General features: G+C 44.7%; 1 long non-coding RNA gene across 2 annotated transcripts in view; it reads right to left on the bottom strand.

Annotated features, from left to right (window-relative positions):
• The window catches only part of LOC122912385, a 77,068-nt gene that overhangs the window by 37,177 nt on the left and 19,427 nt on the right, over positions 1 to 20,464 (bottom strand). For both annotated transcript variants that reach the window (XR_006385612.1, XR_006385611.1), the window contains exons 2-3: positions 19,158 to 19,267; positions 897 to 1,068 (exon numbers count right to left, since the gene is read on the bottom strand). This is a non-coding gene — a long non-coding RNA (uncharacterized LOC122912385). The remainder of the gene's footprint in view (positions 1 to 896; positions 1,069 to 19,157; positions 19,268 to 20,464) is intronic.

Here is a 20,464-nt window from a genome sequence, read left to right on the forward strand (position 1 = left end):
CCAGCGGCAGGCGTGCCTCTGGCTGAGCCAAGAGGACCAAATGCCTGTATTTGTTTCCAGAGGGCAACCCTATCCTTCTATGAGCTTAGCCCACAGTATGACGACTTCTTTGGGGGAACCACTTTCCAGAACACCTATGCACAACATCTCAAAAACAAACCAACAGCGTCAAAGTGCAGCAGCAACCGTATTTAATCATGTCGCTCTTCCCTTAGACATTTCAAAAGGATGACGGCCCTTCCAGTCACCACAGGAAAAGGTCTGAACTTTTCAGAACAGAAGACTGGGCTCTTTCGGAGCCAGACTTGATTGTCCATCATCTCCTACAACTCCCCCCGACCTTTAAGACCCACTAGACTTCTCCCTTGCCCCTGAATGGCCTGGAGCTCTTTCCTCTCCTTAAAATGTGCCTCTTTGCTTCTCTGCCTGATAAAATCCTTTTCGTTTCAATGGTTTCATATCAGCAAGTGCCATCTTGGTGACATTTTCCATCCTGTCTCCTAACCATGGTCAAATCCTGTGCTCAAAACAAACAGCAAATAAAGCTAGTTTACCCACGAAACAATAACAGAACATCTATTATAATGCCAGTTGTTGTGTTTGGGTGTTACAGATGGGATAAACAGATGAGAGAGGCAAGGTGTCAGACCCCAGACTACTTACAAAGTAGGGGAAATAGGTAGGGGAAGGAATGGCCACAGAGTGTAGTAAGACATTGCGTGCAAGAGACACACCTGACATCAGGACAGAGGTCATTCCTGCAGCCTGTGAGAAGGCACTCCATGACCCCCGCCCCTGCAGTGAGAGGCTCTGACCGGCTCTTGGAACTAGCCAGGCAGATGTGGGAACTTTAAAAAGGAAAACAATGAATGAAGCATATTTGAAGCATCAAGTACCTTATGCAGGAGCAGGAATGCGTTGAGGCCAGGAAGGAGTCCCCATGGGCTGGAGCGTGGGCTCTGGACTGCGCAGTATAGAGATGTAGGGGCCAAAACGCGGGCTGGCTTCCGAAGACAGGATCAAGGGTTTAAAATCTTTGCCGTGGCAATGAGTGATCTTTGAAGGTTCCTGAATGAGAGTAGTATTTGGGAAGAACAAACAGATGCAAAAGTCAGCCAGGGCCTATGGGACCAGCAAAAAAGAGATCAAAATCGGGTGTTTGCCAGTTATCCATACTCAGAAACACTGCGGGTGTGGGTCAAAGCCAGTCTGAGGGACAAAGGCAAAGTCAGTGAGTGAGTAAAAGGACAGGTGGGGCAGAGGACATCCAAGGAGAACACTTTAAAACACAAGGGCAATCATGTAAAGTGTAGTTGTGAATAGGAACCAAGGTCAAGGTTTCAGAGAACAGGAAGTCGGGGTGGAAACAGAGAGAAGTCCCACTTTTTTCTGATGAATAGCATCTTGCTGGATGCTGGTGGCTTTGAAAGGGCTGGGACCTTGAATGGCAAGGTAGGGCTTCTGATGAGGCTGCCCTAAAAGGTCCAGTTCTGAGACTCTGGAGGGCCGGTCCCCAAGGTGCCAATGGAGATCAACTCTTAGTTCAAATGTGTGTCTGGGAGACGACAGAGTTGTGGCCTTGGCCTTCAGCCTCCAGGTAATAGATACTGACTGTGGCATGGTTTATGCATCTCTGCTGCTCCTTTTATCATGAATGGGGGAAGAGAGCTGTCCCTAGACATGCACGGCAGGGAACGAAGAGTGCCCGAGTTGGGAGACTGTATAAACCAGGACCATATCTATGCATTTTTGTATTTGTGTATCCCAGAGACTGCTTGCACACAGATGAAGGACCACAATCAATCTCGAACAAGGCCCCTCCAGGGAAAGGCAAATAACATGATGAAGATGAGGAGAACATTATGGTTCTCCATCCACATCCCCACAAGGAGCTGCCTCCTTCCACAGTGACCCTTGTCACAGCAAAGAGTGCCTGTCTGTTTTCTTATCTGTCTGTCCCATTAGAAAGTCAGCTCTCTGAAGACAGCAAACACATCCCCCTCGACACACACAGGGCCCCAGCACAGAAGGCTCTCAATCAATAGTGGTTTGAATTTAAAAATAAATAAGCAAATCCAGGGTGGGGAACCCTGGTCATGAAGTCACAAGGATGGTTATAATAATCCCCTTCTTGTTACACTGTGATGAGAGTGAGAAACTTGACACAGAAAGAGCCCTAGGGTAGGGTGAAGCAAAGTGTAGCCTTCTAGCACATGCTGTGTGCTGTGGTGACAATACAGTGTACCCTCTTGCGACCGACCTTGAACTGACATAAGCCCCTAAGCCTTGGTAAGTGGTCTCAGCCAACAGGCACATCTGCGGCAGACCTCAGGAAGTGGAGAAGGCCTTGGCACAACCAGAGTGCTCCTGTCCATGATCGTGTGCTTGGGACATGACAGACCTGTGCTTGGGCACTAGGCTGACCATCAAAGGGGCTTTTCTATTCTGGGTGTGGAATAATGTTTAATATGGAAGCATGACGGTCTCTTGGGTCAGCCTGTTGTTGCTGGAGATAGAGAAGATGCGCCATGAAATCCTCACAGCGGAGAATCACTTATTGGGGTGGAGGGGGAGTGGTTTACTCAAGTGTTCTGACATCCAAGACAAGGGAACAGGACTACAGGGCTAGCTCTCAGAACGAAAGGTGGTAACAGAAAGAAGGAGGAAGAATCGTGACACCACCTCACGGCTAGGGTTGCTGGTAGTTGAGAGAGATGTTCAACACATTAAAACCAATCAAAGCAACCACCTACTATTAGCCACCTGTAGTCTGTGGCGCCCAAATCCATGGCCTGGCTCTGCTTTTCACATAGGAAATAAGTCTTCAGTTGGATTTTGTGGCTTCAAGGAGAGTTAATACCCAATTCCAGAAACTTCCTGGGTCAAATGGCCACCTTTAGGACATTGGTTTCAACCAAAAATGGCTGACCAAGATGCAAGGGTGCCCCCCCCCTTGGACTTGTGCAATCCAGAGTATATATAATAAATATAAGGCCTCAGAAGTCAGTCTGAGGAATCAGGGATGAGGGGAAGGATCATTTTCCCCCAACTATCTCATGGGTATGATGGAGTGAAGCAATCTCCTTCATTTTGTGATGTTAATTCTAAAATGTGAATCTGTAACTCAGACTTCTTTTCTGAGGTTCACACTCTATGGCCAACCACCTAGTGAACATGTGCAGTTGGAGATCTTTCAGATTTCTTTTTTGTTGTTGTTTTTGTTTGTTTGTTTGTTTTGTGGGGTTTTTTTTGTTTGGTTGGTTAGTTTTGTTTTGTTTTTTGGTGGCAGTGGGGGAGAAGAGAAACCAGAGGGAGAGGCAGAGGAAGAAGGTGAGAGTGAATCCCCACTGAGCATAGAGCCCAACACGGGGCTCAATCTCACACCACTGAGATCATGACTCAAGCCAAAACCAAGAGTTAGACACTCAGCCAGCTGAGCCACCCAGAAACCCCCCTCTCAGATTTCTAAACTTAGCTTTTCCCAAAATAAACCATGGCAACAGCGTGGATTCCCAAGCACCCTTCTTGACTCTTCCTTCTTCCCTGATGTCTAATCAATCACCATGTCCGACCCATTCACTATTTTCAGTGCCCGCTAGAGGCAGCACTAGGCTGAGTCCTTTGTGTATGCATTATTTTTCTACTGCTGCTATAACAAATTATTGCAAAATTAAAGGTTTAATATGACACACACATCTTATCTTACAGTTCTGTAGGTTAAAAGTCCAACACAAGTCTCACTGGAGTATAATCAAAGTGTTGCCATTCTTTTCTGGAACCTCTAGGGGGAGAATCCATTTCTTTGTCTTTTCCAGCTTCTAGAAGTTATTCACATTCCTTAGCTCCTGGCCCCTTCCTTAGTCTTCAAAGCCATCAACATAACAGTTCTCGACCCACTTCCGTTTCACACCTTTTTCTGACCACAACCAGGAAAGGTTCTCTACTTTTAAGGACATGTGTGGTTAGACTGAGTTCACAAGAATAATTCAAGATTATCTCCCCCATCTCGGGATTCTTACTTTTCATCACATTTGCAAAGTCTCTTTTGCCATATTCGCAGGTTCTGGGGATTAGGATTGGAGGGCCAGTAGTCTGGCTACCACAACATGCATTATCTCATCTTCTCAAGAACTCTGTGAGATGGCTACTACTAACTCCATTTTACAAATGAGAAAATACATTTAGCAAATTTACGTAAATTTCCTAAGGTCATTTTAATACATGGCAGAGAGATTTGTATTGATCTCTGTTTGGCTTCTTACCCTATACTACATTCCTACCTCCTGAGTATCTGTTCATTGAATGATCCCACCACAATGGTTCAAGCCACCATTATGATTCACACTTAACCCTTGACCAACAGGAGGTTAGGAGCACCAACCACCAGCACAGTTGAAAATCTGTGTATAACTTTAGACTCCCCCAAACTTGACCAATACCCTACTGTTGACCAGAAGCCTTAGTGATAACATAAAGTCAATCAACATATATTGTATATCATATGTGTTATACATTGTATTCTTACAACAAAGTACGCTAGAGCAAAGAAGACATTATTGAGAAAATCACAAAGTAGAGAAAATCTATTGGCAGTACTGTACTGTACTTATTTTTAAATCCGTGTATTTCCAACCTGTGTTGTTTGAGGGGCAACCATACTTAGATTACTGGGTTAGCATAACTGGTCTCTTTCTCCCTTCAGTGTTATGGTCCTCTGGTCTACTGTCCACTCTGCAGCCAGAGCTAGCTTCGCAAAGCACATATCTGAGAATGCCACCACCCACAATGCTCCATTACTCTTGGGATCAAGCCCAGACTCCTGCACGTGACTTACAAGGGCCCCGAGAGGTTATCTCCTGGTTCACTGCAGCTTTACCCTCTCTTCCCTCTCGCCTCCTCCCCCCTCACAACCTCAGCGCTGAAATCAGCACAGAACTGCTCTCAGTTTCCCATATTTATCATGTTTTCTCTCGGCTCCAGAGGTTTCCACACGCTACTCCTCCATAAGTTTGTTGGGCAGATTGAATAAGATAGTAGACATAAGGTGCTTATTTCTCTGCTTTGAATGTAGTAAATGCTTAAACAAAGGGCTGACTGCAGAGACAAGCGATGCTTTGTATGAGAGCGAGAAGATGGGTGAGACCTTGCCAACACAGATCCTAAGTCAGTGCAATAGGAAGTTGAATAGAAATTTATCAAATCTGCTTTTCTTCCCTCAATTTGTTTTTCATGGGTTGCCTCCAAAATTGGTTTGTATAGAGATAAAGAGAACAAAAGCATATTTCAAAAACAACATAGCGAAGAATTAGTGAATAAGCCACCCTCTCTATCCTGTTGTCTAAGACTGTAAGCACATAAAGAGAACAAAAATTAACAGGAATTCAAAGACTGAACCACAGCTCCCTGTTAGCAACCACAGTCAGTGCAGGAAATGGGCTGGTTAACGTGACAATATCTTTGTTCCTGAAGTCCTGTGTCATAGAAAGCAAAGGTCCAGGGGGTTTGAAGAATAGGGTGAGTGATCTTTATAAACAACTTGCATTTCTATATAATAGAGAATTTACCATAGTATGATTTAGGGAAAAGATTCAAGTCCATAGTTAATCCCAGATGTCCACTTGGGAGTAAGCTACACTATTTATTCATTGGGTAAAACTTGACTGCACATCTCATGTATTGGACACTGATGCAGACATAAATAAGCCATTACCTACTTTTAAGGAGCTCAAAGTTAAGTGACAGAAGTAGGCAAAGAGCAAACCATGACAATGTACTACAGATAGATAATCTCATATGGAGGGAGCTAAGAGACTTTGGAGGGGAAAAATCTCCTCCTGTTGGGGATCAAGACATCTTTACTAAAAGAAGTGATGCTTTAGCTGAATCCTACAGAGTGCTTGAGAATAAACCAGGCATCAAAGTGTGGGAAAAGCAACGTAAGCAATGACACAAGCTGGAAAGGGAGTCGAGCAAGATCTTGCAGCATCTTGATTTTAATGTTAGATAGTATGACCTTTTTCTGAAATTGATGGGAGCCCACTATGACCACTTTTTTTTTTTTTTTGAGAGAAAGGAAGTGTGTGAGCAGCAGGGGAGGAGCAGAGGGAGGAAAAGGGAGAGAGTCTTAACATGGGTCAACTTTCAGCCAGAGCCCGACACAGAGCTCAACCCCCTGACCCTGATTTCATGACCTGAGCAGAAATCAAGAATCAGATACTTAACCAACTGAGTCTCCCAGGCACCTGAGCCCATGATGATTATAAAGCACAGAGGGACAGAAGCAAATTTGAATTTTAGAACTGTTATTTGGGCTACCACCTAGAGGATGGTTGGATGGATAGGGTACAGAGGTATGTTCAGGCATATTGTAGTAATCCAGGAGGGGTCTGAATGATGTCTGAACATTGGTCCATCATGGAAATGGAGATTCAGGGTCAAGAGTCAACAAGGAATGAAGACTTCTGGCTGATGCCATTCCCCGACAGAATTTTTTAAGGAATTTAAGATGAAGACCAGTTTGAGGATAGAAAAGATTCAGTTGGGTTTGGATATTTTCAGTTTAAGGTGTCTGTGAAACATCTAGGAAGAGATATGGAATAAATATTGGACATCTGAACTTGGAATTCAGGGAAAAGGTCTACAGTATACATAAATGTGAGAATCATCACCAAGAGATGTTGGCTGAAGCCATCAAAGGGGGGTAAAAGAGGAACAGGAAGGGCCTCTGGAAAAAATCTGACATGTAGGATTTGAGATAGATGGAGAGACATTCATAGAGAAGTTTGGGGTATAATCACCAGAAAGGCCGGAAGGAAAACCACAGGAGATGAGTATCTTCAGAGCCTAGAGAATACAGCAACATCAAGAAGAATGAACTGGCACAGCACGACCATGCAGGGAAGAGGAAGCAACAGGTGGAAAAACAACAGAGACTCACCCACCCTGTCTGCCCTGAATACCCCATTTATGTAGCCCACCCTCGCCATGTCTGCCTCCCTTCTCTACCATGACTTTCTATGATACTGGTTTCCTTTATCCACCACATAAATTCTAGGTGAAAATACAGTGTTTATTTATAGTCTCCATGGTGTGTAACGCTCTACAGAATGTAAAAGCCACGAAGGCAGGAACCTGGTACAGTTCATTCGCCACTTCATTTTAGTTCCACAAAAGTGGGTCTGAAATGCAAGGAATTTATTTGGGAGTCAGGGAGTGGAGAAGGAAGACAATAACCCATGAGGGTTTAAACCAGTTACTACCAGAGCCACTGGTGTGTAATTCCACCAGGAACCTTTGTCAGTCTGCCTGATACACCCAACAGGGATTTCCCACCCGGGGGACCAAGGGGACTGGATGTCTATCCGCCTACTCTCATAGGTCACTACTTGAGGAATTCCGAAGTCCTGGTGCAGAGGGAGGGCTTTCATGTCCCAGCACTTCTGGGCCACCCTGGAAGTAAGCAGAACAGCTCCAGCAGCCAGCGTTGCCCTCCTCCCCCAGTCACACTCGGCAAAGCTGATACAGGTCCATAGATGGTGGGCAGTCAGGCTGACACAGCACTGGGGTTTTTGAGGGCAGAGAAGGGAGAAAGGAACATGGCAAGGGGGTTGAGGCTGGAGTTCTCTCCTAAGCATCTAAGGCAGTCTCAAGGGGAAATGTAGAAACAGGATGGTAATAGGTGTGTGAGGAAGACAGTAAAAAGGAGATGAAAGATCAGAAGTCTTGATGGGGAGGAGGATGGAGGTGCCAAGAAGTAAAACGATAAGAGTGTTTAGAGAATAGAATGAGAATAGAATGATTCCAGAGATGGAGGCCTACTGTGATAAGGAACATGGAAATTCAGATTCCATCTGATGGAATATGATTCCATCAGATGGACAAGACTAAATTTAGCTTAGCTGGAGGGAGGCATAAGACAGATTATAGAAGTAGCTGTGGCATTCTTTTGCAAGGTATAAGTGAGGTCTCTTATGATACCCCCTTGAAAATAGAGACTTTGCCTGCCTTGTTCACTGCTGTATCCCTAACCTCGACAATAGCGATTAGAACAATGCAAGAACCCAATGAGTACTTAAGTAATGAACAGTCTTGACCCACCTGGTTTAAGCAAGTGAGGGATGTATTGGCTTATGCAAGCTACAATCACAGGGAACGGCTGTCTTCAGTTACCACTGGGCTCAAGGATCAAATAACCAGGACTCAGGCTCTCTTCAAGCTGGGCTATACTTTCCACTGTTTTGGTCTGGGCTCCCATAACCTAGGAAGAGTCAGTTTCTCAAAAATCCTAGCAAAACTCTCATTGCCATTTTGACTAATATGCTCATTACCAAACCAGTCACTGTGTACAAGAGAATGATTTGTTACAACTGTCTTAGGCCTGGATCACACGTTCTACCCTGAAGGCTAGGATAAAGTCAACATCACTCTAGTCCCAGAATCTGAGATGGAGGGGAAATTATTGTAATTCTCCCAAAAGTGGCACTAATAATTCGTGGGTAGTAAAAACAATGGGGGGCCATGGCAAAAAAACATAACTCATATTCTCCCCAGTAGCAGTAGAGAACCACTGAAGGATTTCAAGAAAGCAGCATGATAAGAAATACATTTTAGAATGAGCATTCTGGAGCAGTGTGGAAGACAGGCTAGAAAAATTTGAGGCTAAGAGGAGAATAACATTCAAATTCAAAATCATCAACTATCAGTGGATCATCTTTCTTCTCTGTCCGTAGAGAGCAAACCTATATCTAGATGCACAATAACGAAGAAGACACAGTCCCATCCTTCAAGAAGTTTCTAGTCTAATGAGAAAGCCAGCATTTACATTACATGTAATTACATCAGTTTTCCTGATGTCCAAGAAGGACCATCTAAGCTAAGGTCTGAACAGTAAATAGGCTTTGACAGTTCTTACAACCAGACACAAGCAGAAACACTGCACATTTGGAAAAATACTAAGTTCTATATAGCCGAAGAGCATGGCATTCCACTAGTGAAGTAGAAAAGGATGAACCTGGATTCTATTAGAAGGCCAGATCATAGGGGCACCTGTGGCTCAGTTGGTTAAACTTTGTAATCTTGATTTCTTCTCAGGTCATGATCTCAGGGTTGTGAAATGGGGCTCTGAGTAGGGCTCTGCATTGGGTGTGGAGCCTGCTTAGGATTCTCCCTCTCCCTTCCCTTCTACCCCTCCCCTACTATTTAAAAAAAGAAGAAGAAGAAGAAGAAAGCCAGATGGTGAAAGGCCTTACAAAGACAAAGTAATGAGTTGGGTATTATCCTCAGAGCTGCAGAACCATGAATATTTCAAAGTTTTAGAGTGGTACTGATCACTCAGCACTCAAAAAAAAAAAAAAATCAATCTGGCCATGCAGAAGGTGGATTAGAAAAACACAGAGTAATATGCAAGATCACCAAAAAAGAATATTTGCAGTAATTCAGGGAAGAGATGGTGGTGTCTTTATTAACGTGGCAGCAATGGGAATGATGAGAAGTTGGACACACTGGTAGTTTTAAAATTTGGAGCCAACTAACTTTGGAAACAAGGCTAAGGGTATAAAAGCAAGAAGGAGAGAGCCAAGCCGGGAGTCCTGGATAGCATCACTCAGATTGCTTATTTGTGTAAGTGAATGGATAGGGACGCTATAGGAAGAGAGCGGGTTTGGGGAAGGGGGTGGAGATGATGAACTTGCTTATAGACACGCTGTTTGACACGCCTGTGGAATTCAGTGTGGAGGTGCCTGGCCTATCACTGGATGTGTAGACATGGAACTCAGGGGGCAGTTTGCAGCTGGAATCATATTCCAGAGTCTTCAGCATGAAAATGAAATGAGTAAAGTCACTGACTGCCATTGGCAGTCATTTGCTTTTTGCCTGGCAGCAAATGCCTAGGAAAAACTTATGTTTAGGAGATAGTTTAGGACTTGGAGCCATCAAGGGTGTCCAGAAAAGTAAGCTAGGGGGCAAAGGGGCAAGGACTTGGTCTAAACAAGGGTTGAGAAAGAAAGGTACAAAATGGAATTGAGAATACTTAAGATGGAAAATAAACAGGGGCACCTGAGTGCCTCAGTTGGTTAAGCATCCAACTCTCGGTTTTAGCTCAGGTCCATGATCTTGGAGTCATAGGATCGAGCCCCACGTTGGGCTCCACACTCAGCTTGGAATCTGCTTGGGATTTTCTTGTTCTCCCTCTCCCTCTGCCCCTCCCCCACTCATTCTCCCTCCCTCTCTCTCTCTCTCTTTCTCATAAATATATATTTTTTTTTCAAAGAAAGATGTAAAATGAACAGAGCTATCCAGTATCCTGGATGGGGGAAATAAGAGAGAAGAAAGGGTCAGGGATGACTCCTAGGTTTCTAGCTTGGGTGACCAGTTGGCTGGTCTGTAAGAAGAGGTTAGATTCTAGAGCTAAGTGTTTAAGGTACTAGTGGGAGATCCAGTAGAGGAAATATGGGCAGCTGGAGTTGAGGAGGGCATCTGGATATCAGTTGGCCTTTGAAATAGTGCAGAGGTGGTAGTTACCATCAGGAAGAAGGACTTATAGTTGCATGGGACCATTCGCTGAAATCAGAGCCCTGGGGCTACTCTCATTTAAGGAATAAGCAGTGGAAGAGGTTTCAGCAAAGGAGACTGTAAAGAAATGGCGAGCAGGGAGAACCAAGCTTGTCCTTCAGAAGAAAGCCTTCTTACCTGTAACACACAATGCTTTGGGATATTGATCCTCATACAATTTTCTGCCATCAATTTCCTCATCTGCTTTGGGTCTTGGGAAGTCTAATTATATAATGACTCCACATATCTTCTAAATTCCTCCCAAAGCTCCTCAAAGGTCCTAGGACCCATAGGAATTCTTTAGTTTCCTAATTTGACTTTGAATAAAGGACTTTCATGGGTTAAAAGAAGTGGACCGCTTAATCAAGAAATGGCTCGAATTTACTTCCATATTTGGAAATACTTCAATCATTAGGATGGAGCAGAAACACACAGCAACCTTCAAACACTGTTCCTCTTTCTTCACATGGTATTGTGAATGGCTCAGCAAGTGGGCCCATCATTTTCTTGCTAATTAATTTAGGTCTAATTGGTTTCAGCCCACACAACAGTGCAGGTTGTAAGAGAGGGCAACAGAAGTCATATTCCACTAAAAGTACCTGCCAGCATCAAAGCCTCCACCATTAAGCAATTCACTACAGAGGGGAGAGCTCTTCAGAGCTAAACAAAGTGAATTAATCCCCCCCTTCCCAATTAGCTTCAGAAAAATCTCAAAGTGCTCAGAACTCTGTCAAAGCACCAGGAAGCATTTTATCTTCCTATCCCCATCCCAGCGTAACACAGTCTTGCAAGGAGTTACGGAACACTTACAGGCCTGAATGCTGGATCTTGTTTGGGAGGATCTCAAGTTCTCCAAATGACTGTACCCTTGGGGCTGCCACAACCAGGTCTAGTTTTGCTGATTAGTTTATTCCCAGAGACCAACACAGCACACAGAGAGGAGGCATCATTAATATCTGTCACACAAACAAATGACTGAAGGGAAAGAGAGAGCACCAGAGGAGGAAGAAAAGGAGGGACTGATGTGTGGAGTTACTCCAATTCCAAGATGTCACAGAGAAGAACCAGCCCCGTCACCTACAAGCTGTGTGACAACAAACAAGTCACTCAACCTCTCTGAGGCATAGTTTATCTTTCTTCAACCAGAAATGCACTATGTGCCTGGAAGAATTAGAATGAAGCTGATCTCATGAAGCAGAAAGCATTTTGTCTACCGTAAAAAACAGCTTTTGCAAAAAAAAAAAAAAAACAGCTTTTGCTATTAACATTAGGGACCCCACTTTAGAAGGTTCTCAATGGTGCCCACAGTTAAATCATGGTCCTGTGTCTCGTAATGGTCTTTTAGTCTCACTGAACTTCTGGGCGTAGGTCCCATCCGTACAAACAAGAAGAACGCAACCGAGTCACTGTCTTCAGGAGCTCATGGCTTCGTGCAGGAGACCAATGTCAAACAGGAAACCATCATTCAGGCAGGACGAACATCCGCTGGGGATGTGGATGAAGGAGTGGCTGGAAGTCACGGAGGAGGAACAGCGATTCTACAGAGCAAGCGAGCCCGGGACTCGAGAGCGGGGGCGGTATGTCAACGGGGTCATAAAGACGAGTGGACACTTGCCAGGTGGAGACAGAACAGGCTTTGGGGGTTTTAAAAGCTTTCATAAATAAAATTCCACTGAATATTCCACTATGTGTTTCTACACTCAACATCATGTTTTTTACATTTACCCCTAGCTGGTGGACACATGAGTGTCTACGGGTCTTCTGGCTGTTTCCTATGCTTGCAACATTCCTGGACGAAAATTAATTTTTCAGGGAACAGAGCAAGGTACATGGCCAGGGCAAAGGGTGGGAGGTGGTTGGGAAGTGGGGTTCGGGTTGATCTGGGCCAAACTGGGGGAGATAGTGCAGGAAGCAAGGAGGGTTTTGCACTTTGTGGTTTGAACGAACGGGCATCAACACCAGGTGACAAAACAGGACTGAAATGATGCTTGTCATCAGAGAATGCACAAGCTCAGGGCAGCCAGGAGACATTCAGCCCGTCTACCTTTGCTCACTGTTTCCATGAACAACGGCCTCCGGATTCTATGTGTAAAGCAGACAAGGAAAGATCGTGCGGATCTGGGGGACTAAGGGTGCCCTGGGCATGTTGAAGCTGCCTGCGGTGTTTTCAGGACAGCGGACCAGAGGCAAGCCTCTGCTTCCCATCCACAGAGGAAGGGCAGGGAGCCAGACCAGGCACGCAGAAATAGGTCCCCGTTCACTCTGATTCTCCCACTTTACCAATAACTAATCCTTGCACCACCTTGTACCACACAAGGTCCCACCCAGCCCCGGGATGGAAGGCCAATTGTGTGTTGCTGTGACAGCAAGTATTTAAAAGGAAAATAAAGAAGTGACAAGCGGTGACATCCTATCATTAAGTAATCATAATTTCCTCCCTATATTACGACAATAGATGTCACTCTCTCATCTGCAAGGCAGGCCACGTATAGAAACACCATGTCAAAAACCTTTTCAGACAAAGACAGAGGGGGGTGAGCTTGCTGGGTACAGAATAGAATATTTTGATGGCTGCCTCCACCCCACTCGCCAACCCCCAACTCCTCCATGCTCTGATAAAAGTCAGATCTGTAAAGAACTTCAAAGGCTCCCCGGTCTGACAAACAGTAATAAAACAAGAAACTGGGGGGAAAAAAAAAAATCTGCCAAAGTGCGCAGAGGAAGCCGAGCTGACAAGTGTTATGATGGTTCTGTTTTAGCAATCACCAGACTAACTGCAGGGGACTTCCTCCTAGCGGGAAGCCCAGTCTGGGCTGTCAACTGTGAAGGAGTACAGAAAGGTCAGGCGACAGAGGGGTTCGACGGGCCTGGAATAAGCGATCGCACAGTCTTCCTGGCCATTTTTCTTCCAGGCCTCCTCCCATCCCAAGCCCACAGCCTGCTCTGGCCCAACGGTAACCTCGGCTGCTCCCTCCCCTCCTCCTTCTAAAGAGAAATATGTGAAAAGCAAAAATCAGTCAGTCTGGGCTCACCTTCCCTTCCTCCATTTAATGGGGGTTTGGGGGTTAGGGGAAGCATACAACAAGGAAATAGTTCTGGAATCCAGGACATCTGGCTTCTATTCAGACCCAATCACTGGCCTTGGGAGCATATTGAAAGCATTTGGCTGTCTCAACAGTCTAAAAGAAGCTATTTATTTCAGACTCAACAACCAACCCAAACATATGCTTCCATTTGGAAACAATTGGAGGTAAGACAGGGTTCCTTTTTTTTTTTTTTAAGAGGAAGATGGAAATAACACAGGACTTTGAGATAGAAGACTGACCTCCATTCCAACCACTGATCTACCACTTGCTTGAGACAGCTGTGTGACTTTATTTGGCTTCCTTAATCTCGCTGCAATTTTAGTTTCTCAACTGTCAAGGTCTGATCAAATTCCCCTCTCGTCGAGTTATTGAGAAGGATTAAAGAGCACAAGGTACCCTAAGGTCCTGGTGCGGGGCCTGACATATGGTTGCTTCTTTCTCAGACCAACACTTAGCCACAGAGTATATTCCTTGAATATAAGGGGCCTGTTCCAACTATCTTACCGAGTGCAGCAATAGTCACGTGGGCCGATGTATGTCTGAGCTTTTGGTAACTTCAAAGTGCCTGGAAGATTCTACTTGGGGTTCTACTTGGGATCATTATGACACCAACAGTGTGTAAAAACAGGTCAAAGCCAGATGCATCCATTCCTGAAACCAACCCAGGGGAATGAAAATGAGAAGTTCCTGGACAATCACCTGACAGGTGGTTGGCCAGCTGGACGGCCAGCCCAGCCACGGCCATTGTGGCCACCGCATGGCCCTCCACACCCTCATCCTTATCTGGTTCTCTGCCATCTCCGGGAAACTGCCTTTGGCTTTCCTGAACAAAACTGAGAACTTGGGAGCATCCCTGGAACTATCTGCTAAAATCCAAGGCACAAGCTTTGTCCAGGTCATGGGAGGATCACTTGCACCTCCACGCATCTGGGTTGGAGTCCATTCCTGGCATGTTTTCTGGACTAGGTTATGGTAAACGCCCGACGCTCCTGTCCTGGGGCCAACTGGTGGTGCCCAAAGTCTCTAAGCTTGACGTCACTGTCAGAACATTGCTAAACCATCACATCTCTGATCTCAATGACTGGGAAACCCAAAGCCCTAAGAAGAGGGGCTCTTTGCCTAGTATTTTAGAACGTGTCCTCTCACCTGATCTTAATCAGCTTGTAATTGTGTGGAATATTGCAGGGGTAGGCATTGTAGGGCTCAAAATCCTCTGCCTCATAGGACAGGTTCCAACCAAGTCAGCGAGTGCCGCCTGTGTGTGTGGAGTGACAGGTATGAGGGAAGCCCAGAATAGGAAAGTAACCAGGAAGAGCCAAAAGTCAGTCCTCGGGAAGCCTGGAGCAAGCCCAGGAAACACAGGGAGGTATTCAATGGAGACCTTACATGGCTTCAATCAGACAGTCCCAAGAAACCTTCTCCTTCTCCCTCTCCCACTGAGGAGTCTGGCCCGGTGAAATTATTCCCCCTTCCCACCCCACATTTACCTAAAACAAAGTGTCCCCCCTTACACTGGTAGAAGAAGGAGGAGGACTGTGATGGAAGCATCTGGACTCCAGACTTGGAGGCAGCTTCTCGTGTCCTTGCCCCCAGACTGTTCCAGGCTTCTGGCTCTGCTCTGGCTTGGTCCCCTGGGTTCTCCACACACCCATGACACCTAGTGACCTGCTGTCTGACCTGCCTCTGAACCCAGCTCATGCTAATGTCTAATTGCTAGGCCTCTGACAAGCTAACCAACTAAGTCTTCTGGAAGGACTCCTTCCAAAGCCTGTGCCCAAAACTTATGTTCCTAATTTTCTGTTCTTTTTTTTTAGAGTGCCTCCCAAATAGTATCTGCTTCAGGCCTCTTAAAACTGAGGTCTACTCTGGGACCCTTGTGTGTCTTAACCTCAGTCGGTTACGTATAAGCCTTCAGCTCAGGTCATGATCCCAGCCTCCAGGGATCAAGTCCTGCATCAAGTTCCTTGCTTGGCAGGGAGCCTGCTTCTCCCTCTCCCTTTGCCCCTCCCCCTGCCATGCTCTCTCTCTTAAATAAATAAATAAAATCTTTTAAATAAATGAATATATAAAAATAAAAACCATTATGGTATCACACTTAAATGGGAGACACCAGAAGCATTCCATCAAAGTCAGAAACAAAACAAGAACGCTCCCTATTAGTTATGATTTAATATTTGACATTTTTCTAGCCTAGAGATGGGGAAATTTTTTCTACAAAAGGCTAGATAGTAGATATTTAAGGCTTTTCTGGCCAGAACTACTCAGCTCTACTAAAAAGACCACAGATATTACGTAAATAAATGAGTATGGGTGTGATTCTCTAGAACTTTACCTACAAAAACAGAGGGCAGGCTGGATTTGGCAAATGGGCTACCATTTGTTGACTTTTGTTTTTGAGTTTCTGGCAAACACTTAGGGGAAGAAAAAGAAAAAGGTAAGATGTATAAATACTGGGTAGGAAGCAATAAATCTTTTTTTTTGCAAATTATATCCTATAAATCTGAAAAACCCCAAAGAATCCACTGAAAAACTGTAATAAACAAAAAGAAAATTCAGAAAGACAGATGGGTACATCATTGGAGTACAGAAATCAATAGCTGTACTACTGTGATACAATAAGAAATGGACATTTTGCCTGGGTTCTTGACACAAGAGCTTCTAAAACTTTCAGAGTTTCCTAAGAGATATGGGTGAGAGGAGAATCTTTTGTTATTCAGAATAAGCCCCCCTCAACCCTATCTCAACCCTGAATTTGTGCAAAGGACTCTTGCTGGGCCCCTAGATAGCTTGAGGGTGGGGGCTGATTGCCAGAGGAAACAACCAAGTGATCAGAGGGTTGGAACTTTCAGACCCAAACTCGGAGGGGGGGGGGGTTTGAGTTAGTCACCAGTGGCTAATGATTTCATCAATCGTGTCTATGTAAGGGAACCTCCATAGAAATCCCTAAACAATGAGGTTTAAAGAGCTTCCAGACTGGGGAATGCATCAAAGTGCTAGGAAGGAGACGCTCCCGCCGAGGGTATGAAAAGTTCCACACTTCCCACCCCAACCTTGTCCTATGTACCTCTCCATCTTGGTCTTGCCCTATGTGCCTATCCTTTGTAATATCCTTTATCGTAAGCCAGTGATGGAAAGTGAGTTCTCTTCACTGAGTTCTGTGAGCTGTTCCAGCAAACTGTGGAACCTGAGGAGAAAGTCACAGGGAAACCTCCATTTAGAGCCAGTCAGCCAGAAGTAGGAGAGGGCTGGGACTTGCAATTGCCATCTGAAGTGAAGATGGTTGGGGTCTGCATTAACTCTGGGCAGTTCGTATCAGGACTGATTTAAGTCATTCACTCAGCTGTGTCTGGAGAATTCGAGAACTGGCTGTTGGTAGGGGGAAAACCCACTTGTTTGGTGTTAGAAGTGTGGTAAGCAGAGGTTCCTGGGTGGCTCAGTCAGTTAAGCGTCTGCCTTTGGTTGGGGTCAAGATCCTAGAGTCCTGGGAGATCCTAGAGTCCTCCCTGCTATGCAGGGAGTCTGCCTGTCCCTGTCCCTCTGCACCCCACCCCTCCGGCTTGTGCTCTCTCTCTCTTAAATACACATATATATAAATCTTAAAAAAAAAAAAAAAGAAAGAAAGAAAAAAGGAAGAAGAAGTGTTGTGAATAAAAGCAGGTCAGAATAGCACCCAGAAATACAGACATTAGAAGTTACACTGGAGTAGCAACAGAAAGCTAAACTACTTGGAAGCACAACCCCAATATCCAAGAATCCAAAACTGTGTATAACTGATGAACAAAACTGAAAAACACTCCTGAAGAACATAATTTATCCTACATACTCACTTCTGATCGTGCAAAATACAAACACATATGACAGTAGTCTTGAAATTGTGAAATATTGCAAACGACCAGTCCAGCGAGAAGGGGTTACATTATGATATATGCATCCAATAGAATATTTTTTTTAAAGATCTATTTATTTGACACACAGGGTGTTATGCCCCAATAATGGGTCCGTGATTAAAGGAGCGAGACTGATATAAAGCGAAAGTCAAGCAAAGCTTTATTCTGCACCAAGCATCAAGAACCAGACCGAACGTTCGGGGACGCACCTCTTACAAGAGAGGGCGACCCTTCTCTGTTTCACAGACTAGCTTTTAAGGGCAAAGGCCATGCAGTTGGGCCTGGCCACCCAATGAAACTGTAACACACAGAGAAAGCTGCACAGTAGTGCTAGGTGAGCAACTGAATTACAATTTACCCTAAACCAGCCTATCACACCTTGGTTAGAATTGGCGCCTAAACCTCCCAAAGGGCGGGGCCCACACTCCTTGGTAGCTAGGGAGACAGTATGCAACCCCCCTCTGATCAGATGTCTCCACCGGCCTGACCCACCCTTGTATCTGGGCTTTGTTACCTGGAGCTGGTTTCCAGGATTTGTTTTTAAGTAAATCCCCTGGGGGCAGGGGAGCAGGGACAGTTTAACTTTAAGGAAAGCCTCTTGCTAAATAGGTCCTTACACAGAGAAAGATCACAAGTAGGCAAAGAGGTAGACAGAGGGGAGGAAGCAGGCTCCCTGCCAAGCAGAGAGCCCAATGCTGGGCTCAATCCCAGGACCCTGAGATCATGACCCAAGCCGAAGGCAGAGGCTTTAACCCACCGAGCCACCCAGGCATCCAATAGAATATTAACCATCCATCAGAGAGTGAGGACAGCTTTTGGGTGTTGTTGGGGAAATGTATTCAAGATATTTTGTTAATTAAACACACACAGTGCAAAACATGTTTGTCATCTTCCACTATTTGTCTAAAAGGGTAGGAGGAGGACATGTATATAAACATTTACATATAAGCACTTACTAAAATATTTTGAGAAATGATACACAAGAGACTGATAAGTGTTTGCTTCCAGAAAGAGGACCTGGAAGGCTGAGGGACAGAGGTGGCAAAAGACTTTGCACGGAACACCTTTCTTTTCTTCTTAAAGATTGTATTTATTTATTTATTTGACAGAGAGACCGAGAGCGCAAGTAGACAGAGCAGCAGGCAGACGGAGAGGGAGAAGCAGTCTCTCTGCTGAGCACGGAGCCTGACATACGGCTCCGTCCCATAACATGAGCCTAAGGCAGGTGCTTAACCGGCTGAGCCACCCAGGAGCCCCCAAACACCTCCATTCTATCCTTTGATTCTTAAACCATATGAGTGCATTAACTATTCAAAAATTACATGCCACTTTTAAAATATGGTTTACACACTAAATAAGAATCAAATGGTTTTAAATCTCTTAAGACCTTTTTGTTTAAAGGAAGGAAGGAAGAAAAGAAAGAGACTTTTTTTTTTGGTTGTTATTGGCTTTTCTTATAAGTTATCACACATTCCAGGCTTTGGGGTCACACACACCTGAACAGGAACACAGAATAGTGATTACGGGTACAGATGCTTAAGGTCCAGACTCCCCGGATTTGAAGCCCAACCCTGCCTGCGAGCATCAGTGTAATCTCAAACCAGTTAATTAATATCTCTATCTTTCATTTACATACCTATAGAACTTGAGCATTGAGAACGCCACAGGATGAATGGGATGGTCTCAGCCCAGCACTTCACCAGCCTTCATGGCGGTTAACTGTGTCATAAAATCGTTCTGCAGTGTCTATCAGAACAAACAAAAGGTGGAATTGGAAAGGCAGACTTATTTTTGGGGATATCTATCTTATAGGTTAGAAAACCACAGAAAGTCTCAGACCTTAAAGTGAACTTATATTTGAGAAACACTACTCCCTACCATACATAACCTCTTATCAGACAGAGCTTTACAACACAGCCTAGGATAACTGTCTGCCTTTATTTAAAAAACCACCTGTTGGGGCACCTGAGTGGCTCAGTGGGTTAAAGCCTCTGCCTTCGGCTTGGGTCACGATCCCAGGGACCTGGGATAAAGCCCCATGTTGGGCTCTCTGCTCAGTGGGGAGCCTGCTTCCCGCCCCCCTCCCATCCCCGCCTCTCTGCCTACTTGTGATCTCTCTCAAATAAATAAATAAAATCTTTTAAAAAAAACCCACTGTTAAATGCGATGGTACCCTTGACCTACAGAAAACTGTTATTATCAATCAGGAAACTACTGTTTAGAACAGAGCTTTCCAGTGCTCCTGGGTGGCTCAGTAGTTAAGCACCTCGTGATCTCAACTAGGGTCTTGATCTCAGGGTCGTGAGTTCAAGCTCCATGTTGGGCTCCATGCTGGGCGTGGAGCGTAGTTTAGAAATAGATTTATTCATATACAAGTTTCCATTCATCTTTCCATTATTCAAGTGCATTGCCGTGTCAACTTTGTGTTTGCGCCTTTCACAGAAGAGGTTTTGTTAATTAAATGTGCAGTCAGCTTATGATGTAGTCAAGGCAAAAAAACAAAAACAAAAAACAAACCTCAACCAATCCCAATAATAGTGACAGACTCCAAACAACAGTGCATACATTTTGCTTCAAATGAAAACAGCAACAGCAACAAATATGTTTTTTTAAACCACATTGGCATGACCTGTGTTCATTAGGTAGTCTTTGTGTTTTATAAATCTTAAGTTAGTGGACAGAGCCCTGGATTTGGAATTGCTCGCATTTCTGAACTTTAATTTCTTCATCTACCAAAGGAGGGTAAAAATCCTCATGTCAGAAAACTAAATAGAAAGCGTCAAATTGAAAGTGGTTGGCAGACGAATGGATAAAGATGTGGTCCATATATACAATGGAGTATTATGCCTCCAACAGAAAGGATGAATACCCAACTTTTGTATCAACATGGATGGGACTGGAGGAGATTATGCTGAGTGAAATAAGTCAAGCAGAGAGAGAGTC

Source organism: Neovison vison, chromosome 7 (assembly GCF_020171115.1).
Source record: "Neovison vison isolate M4711 chromosome 7, ASM_NN_V1, whole genome shotgun sequence".
NCBI classification, from domain to species: Eukaryota; Metazoa; Chordata; class Mammalia; order Carnivora; family Mustelidae; genus Neogale; species Neogale vison.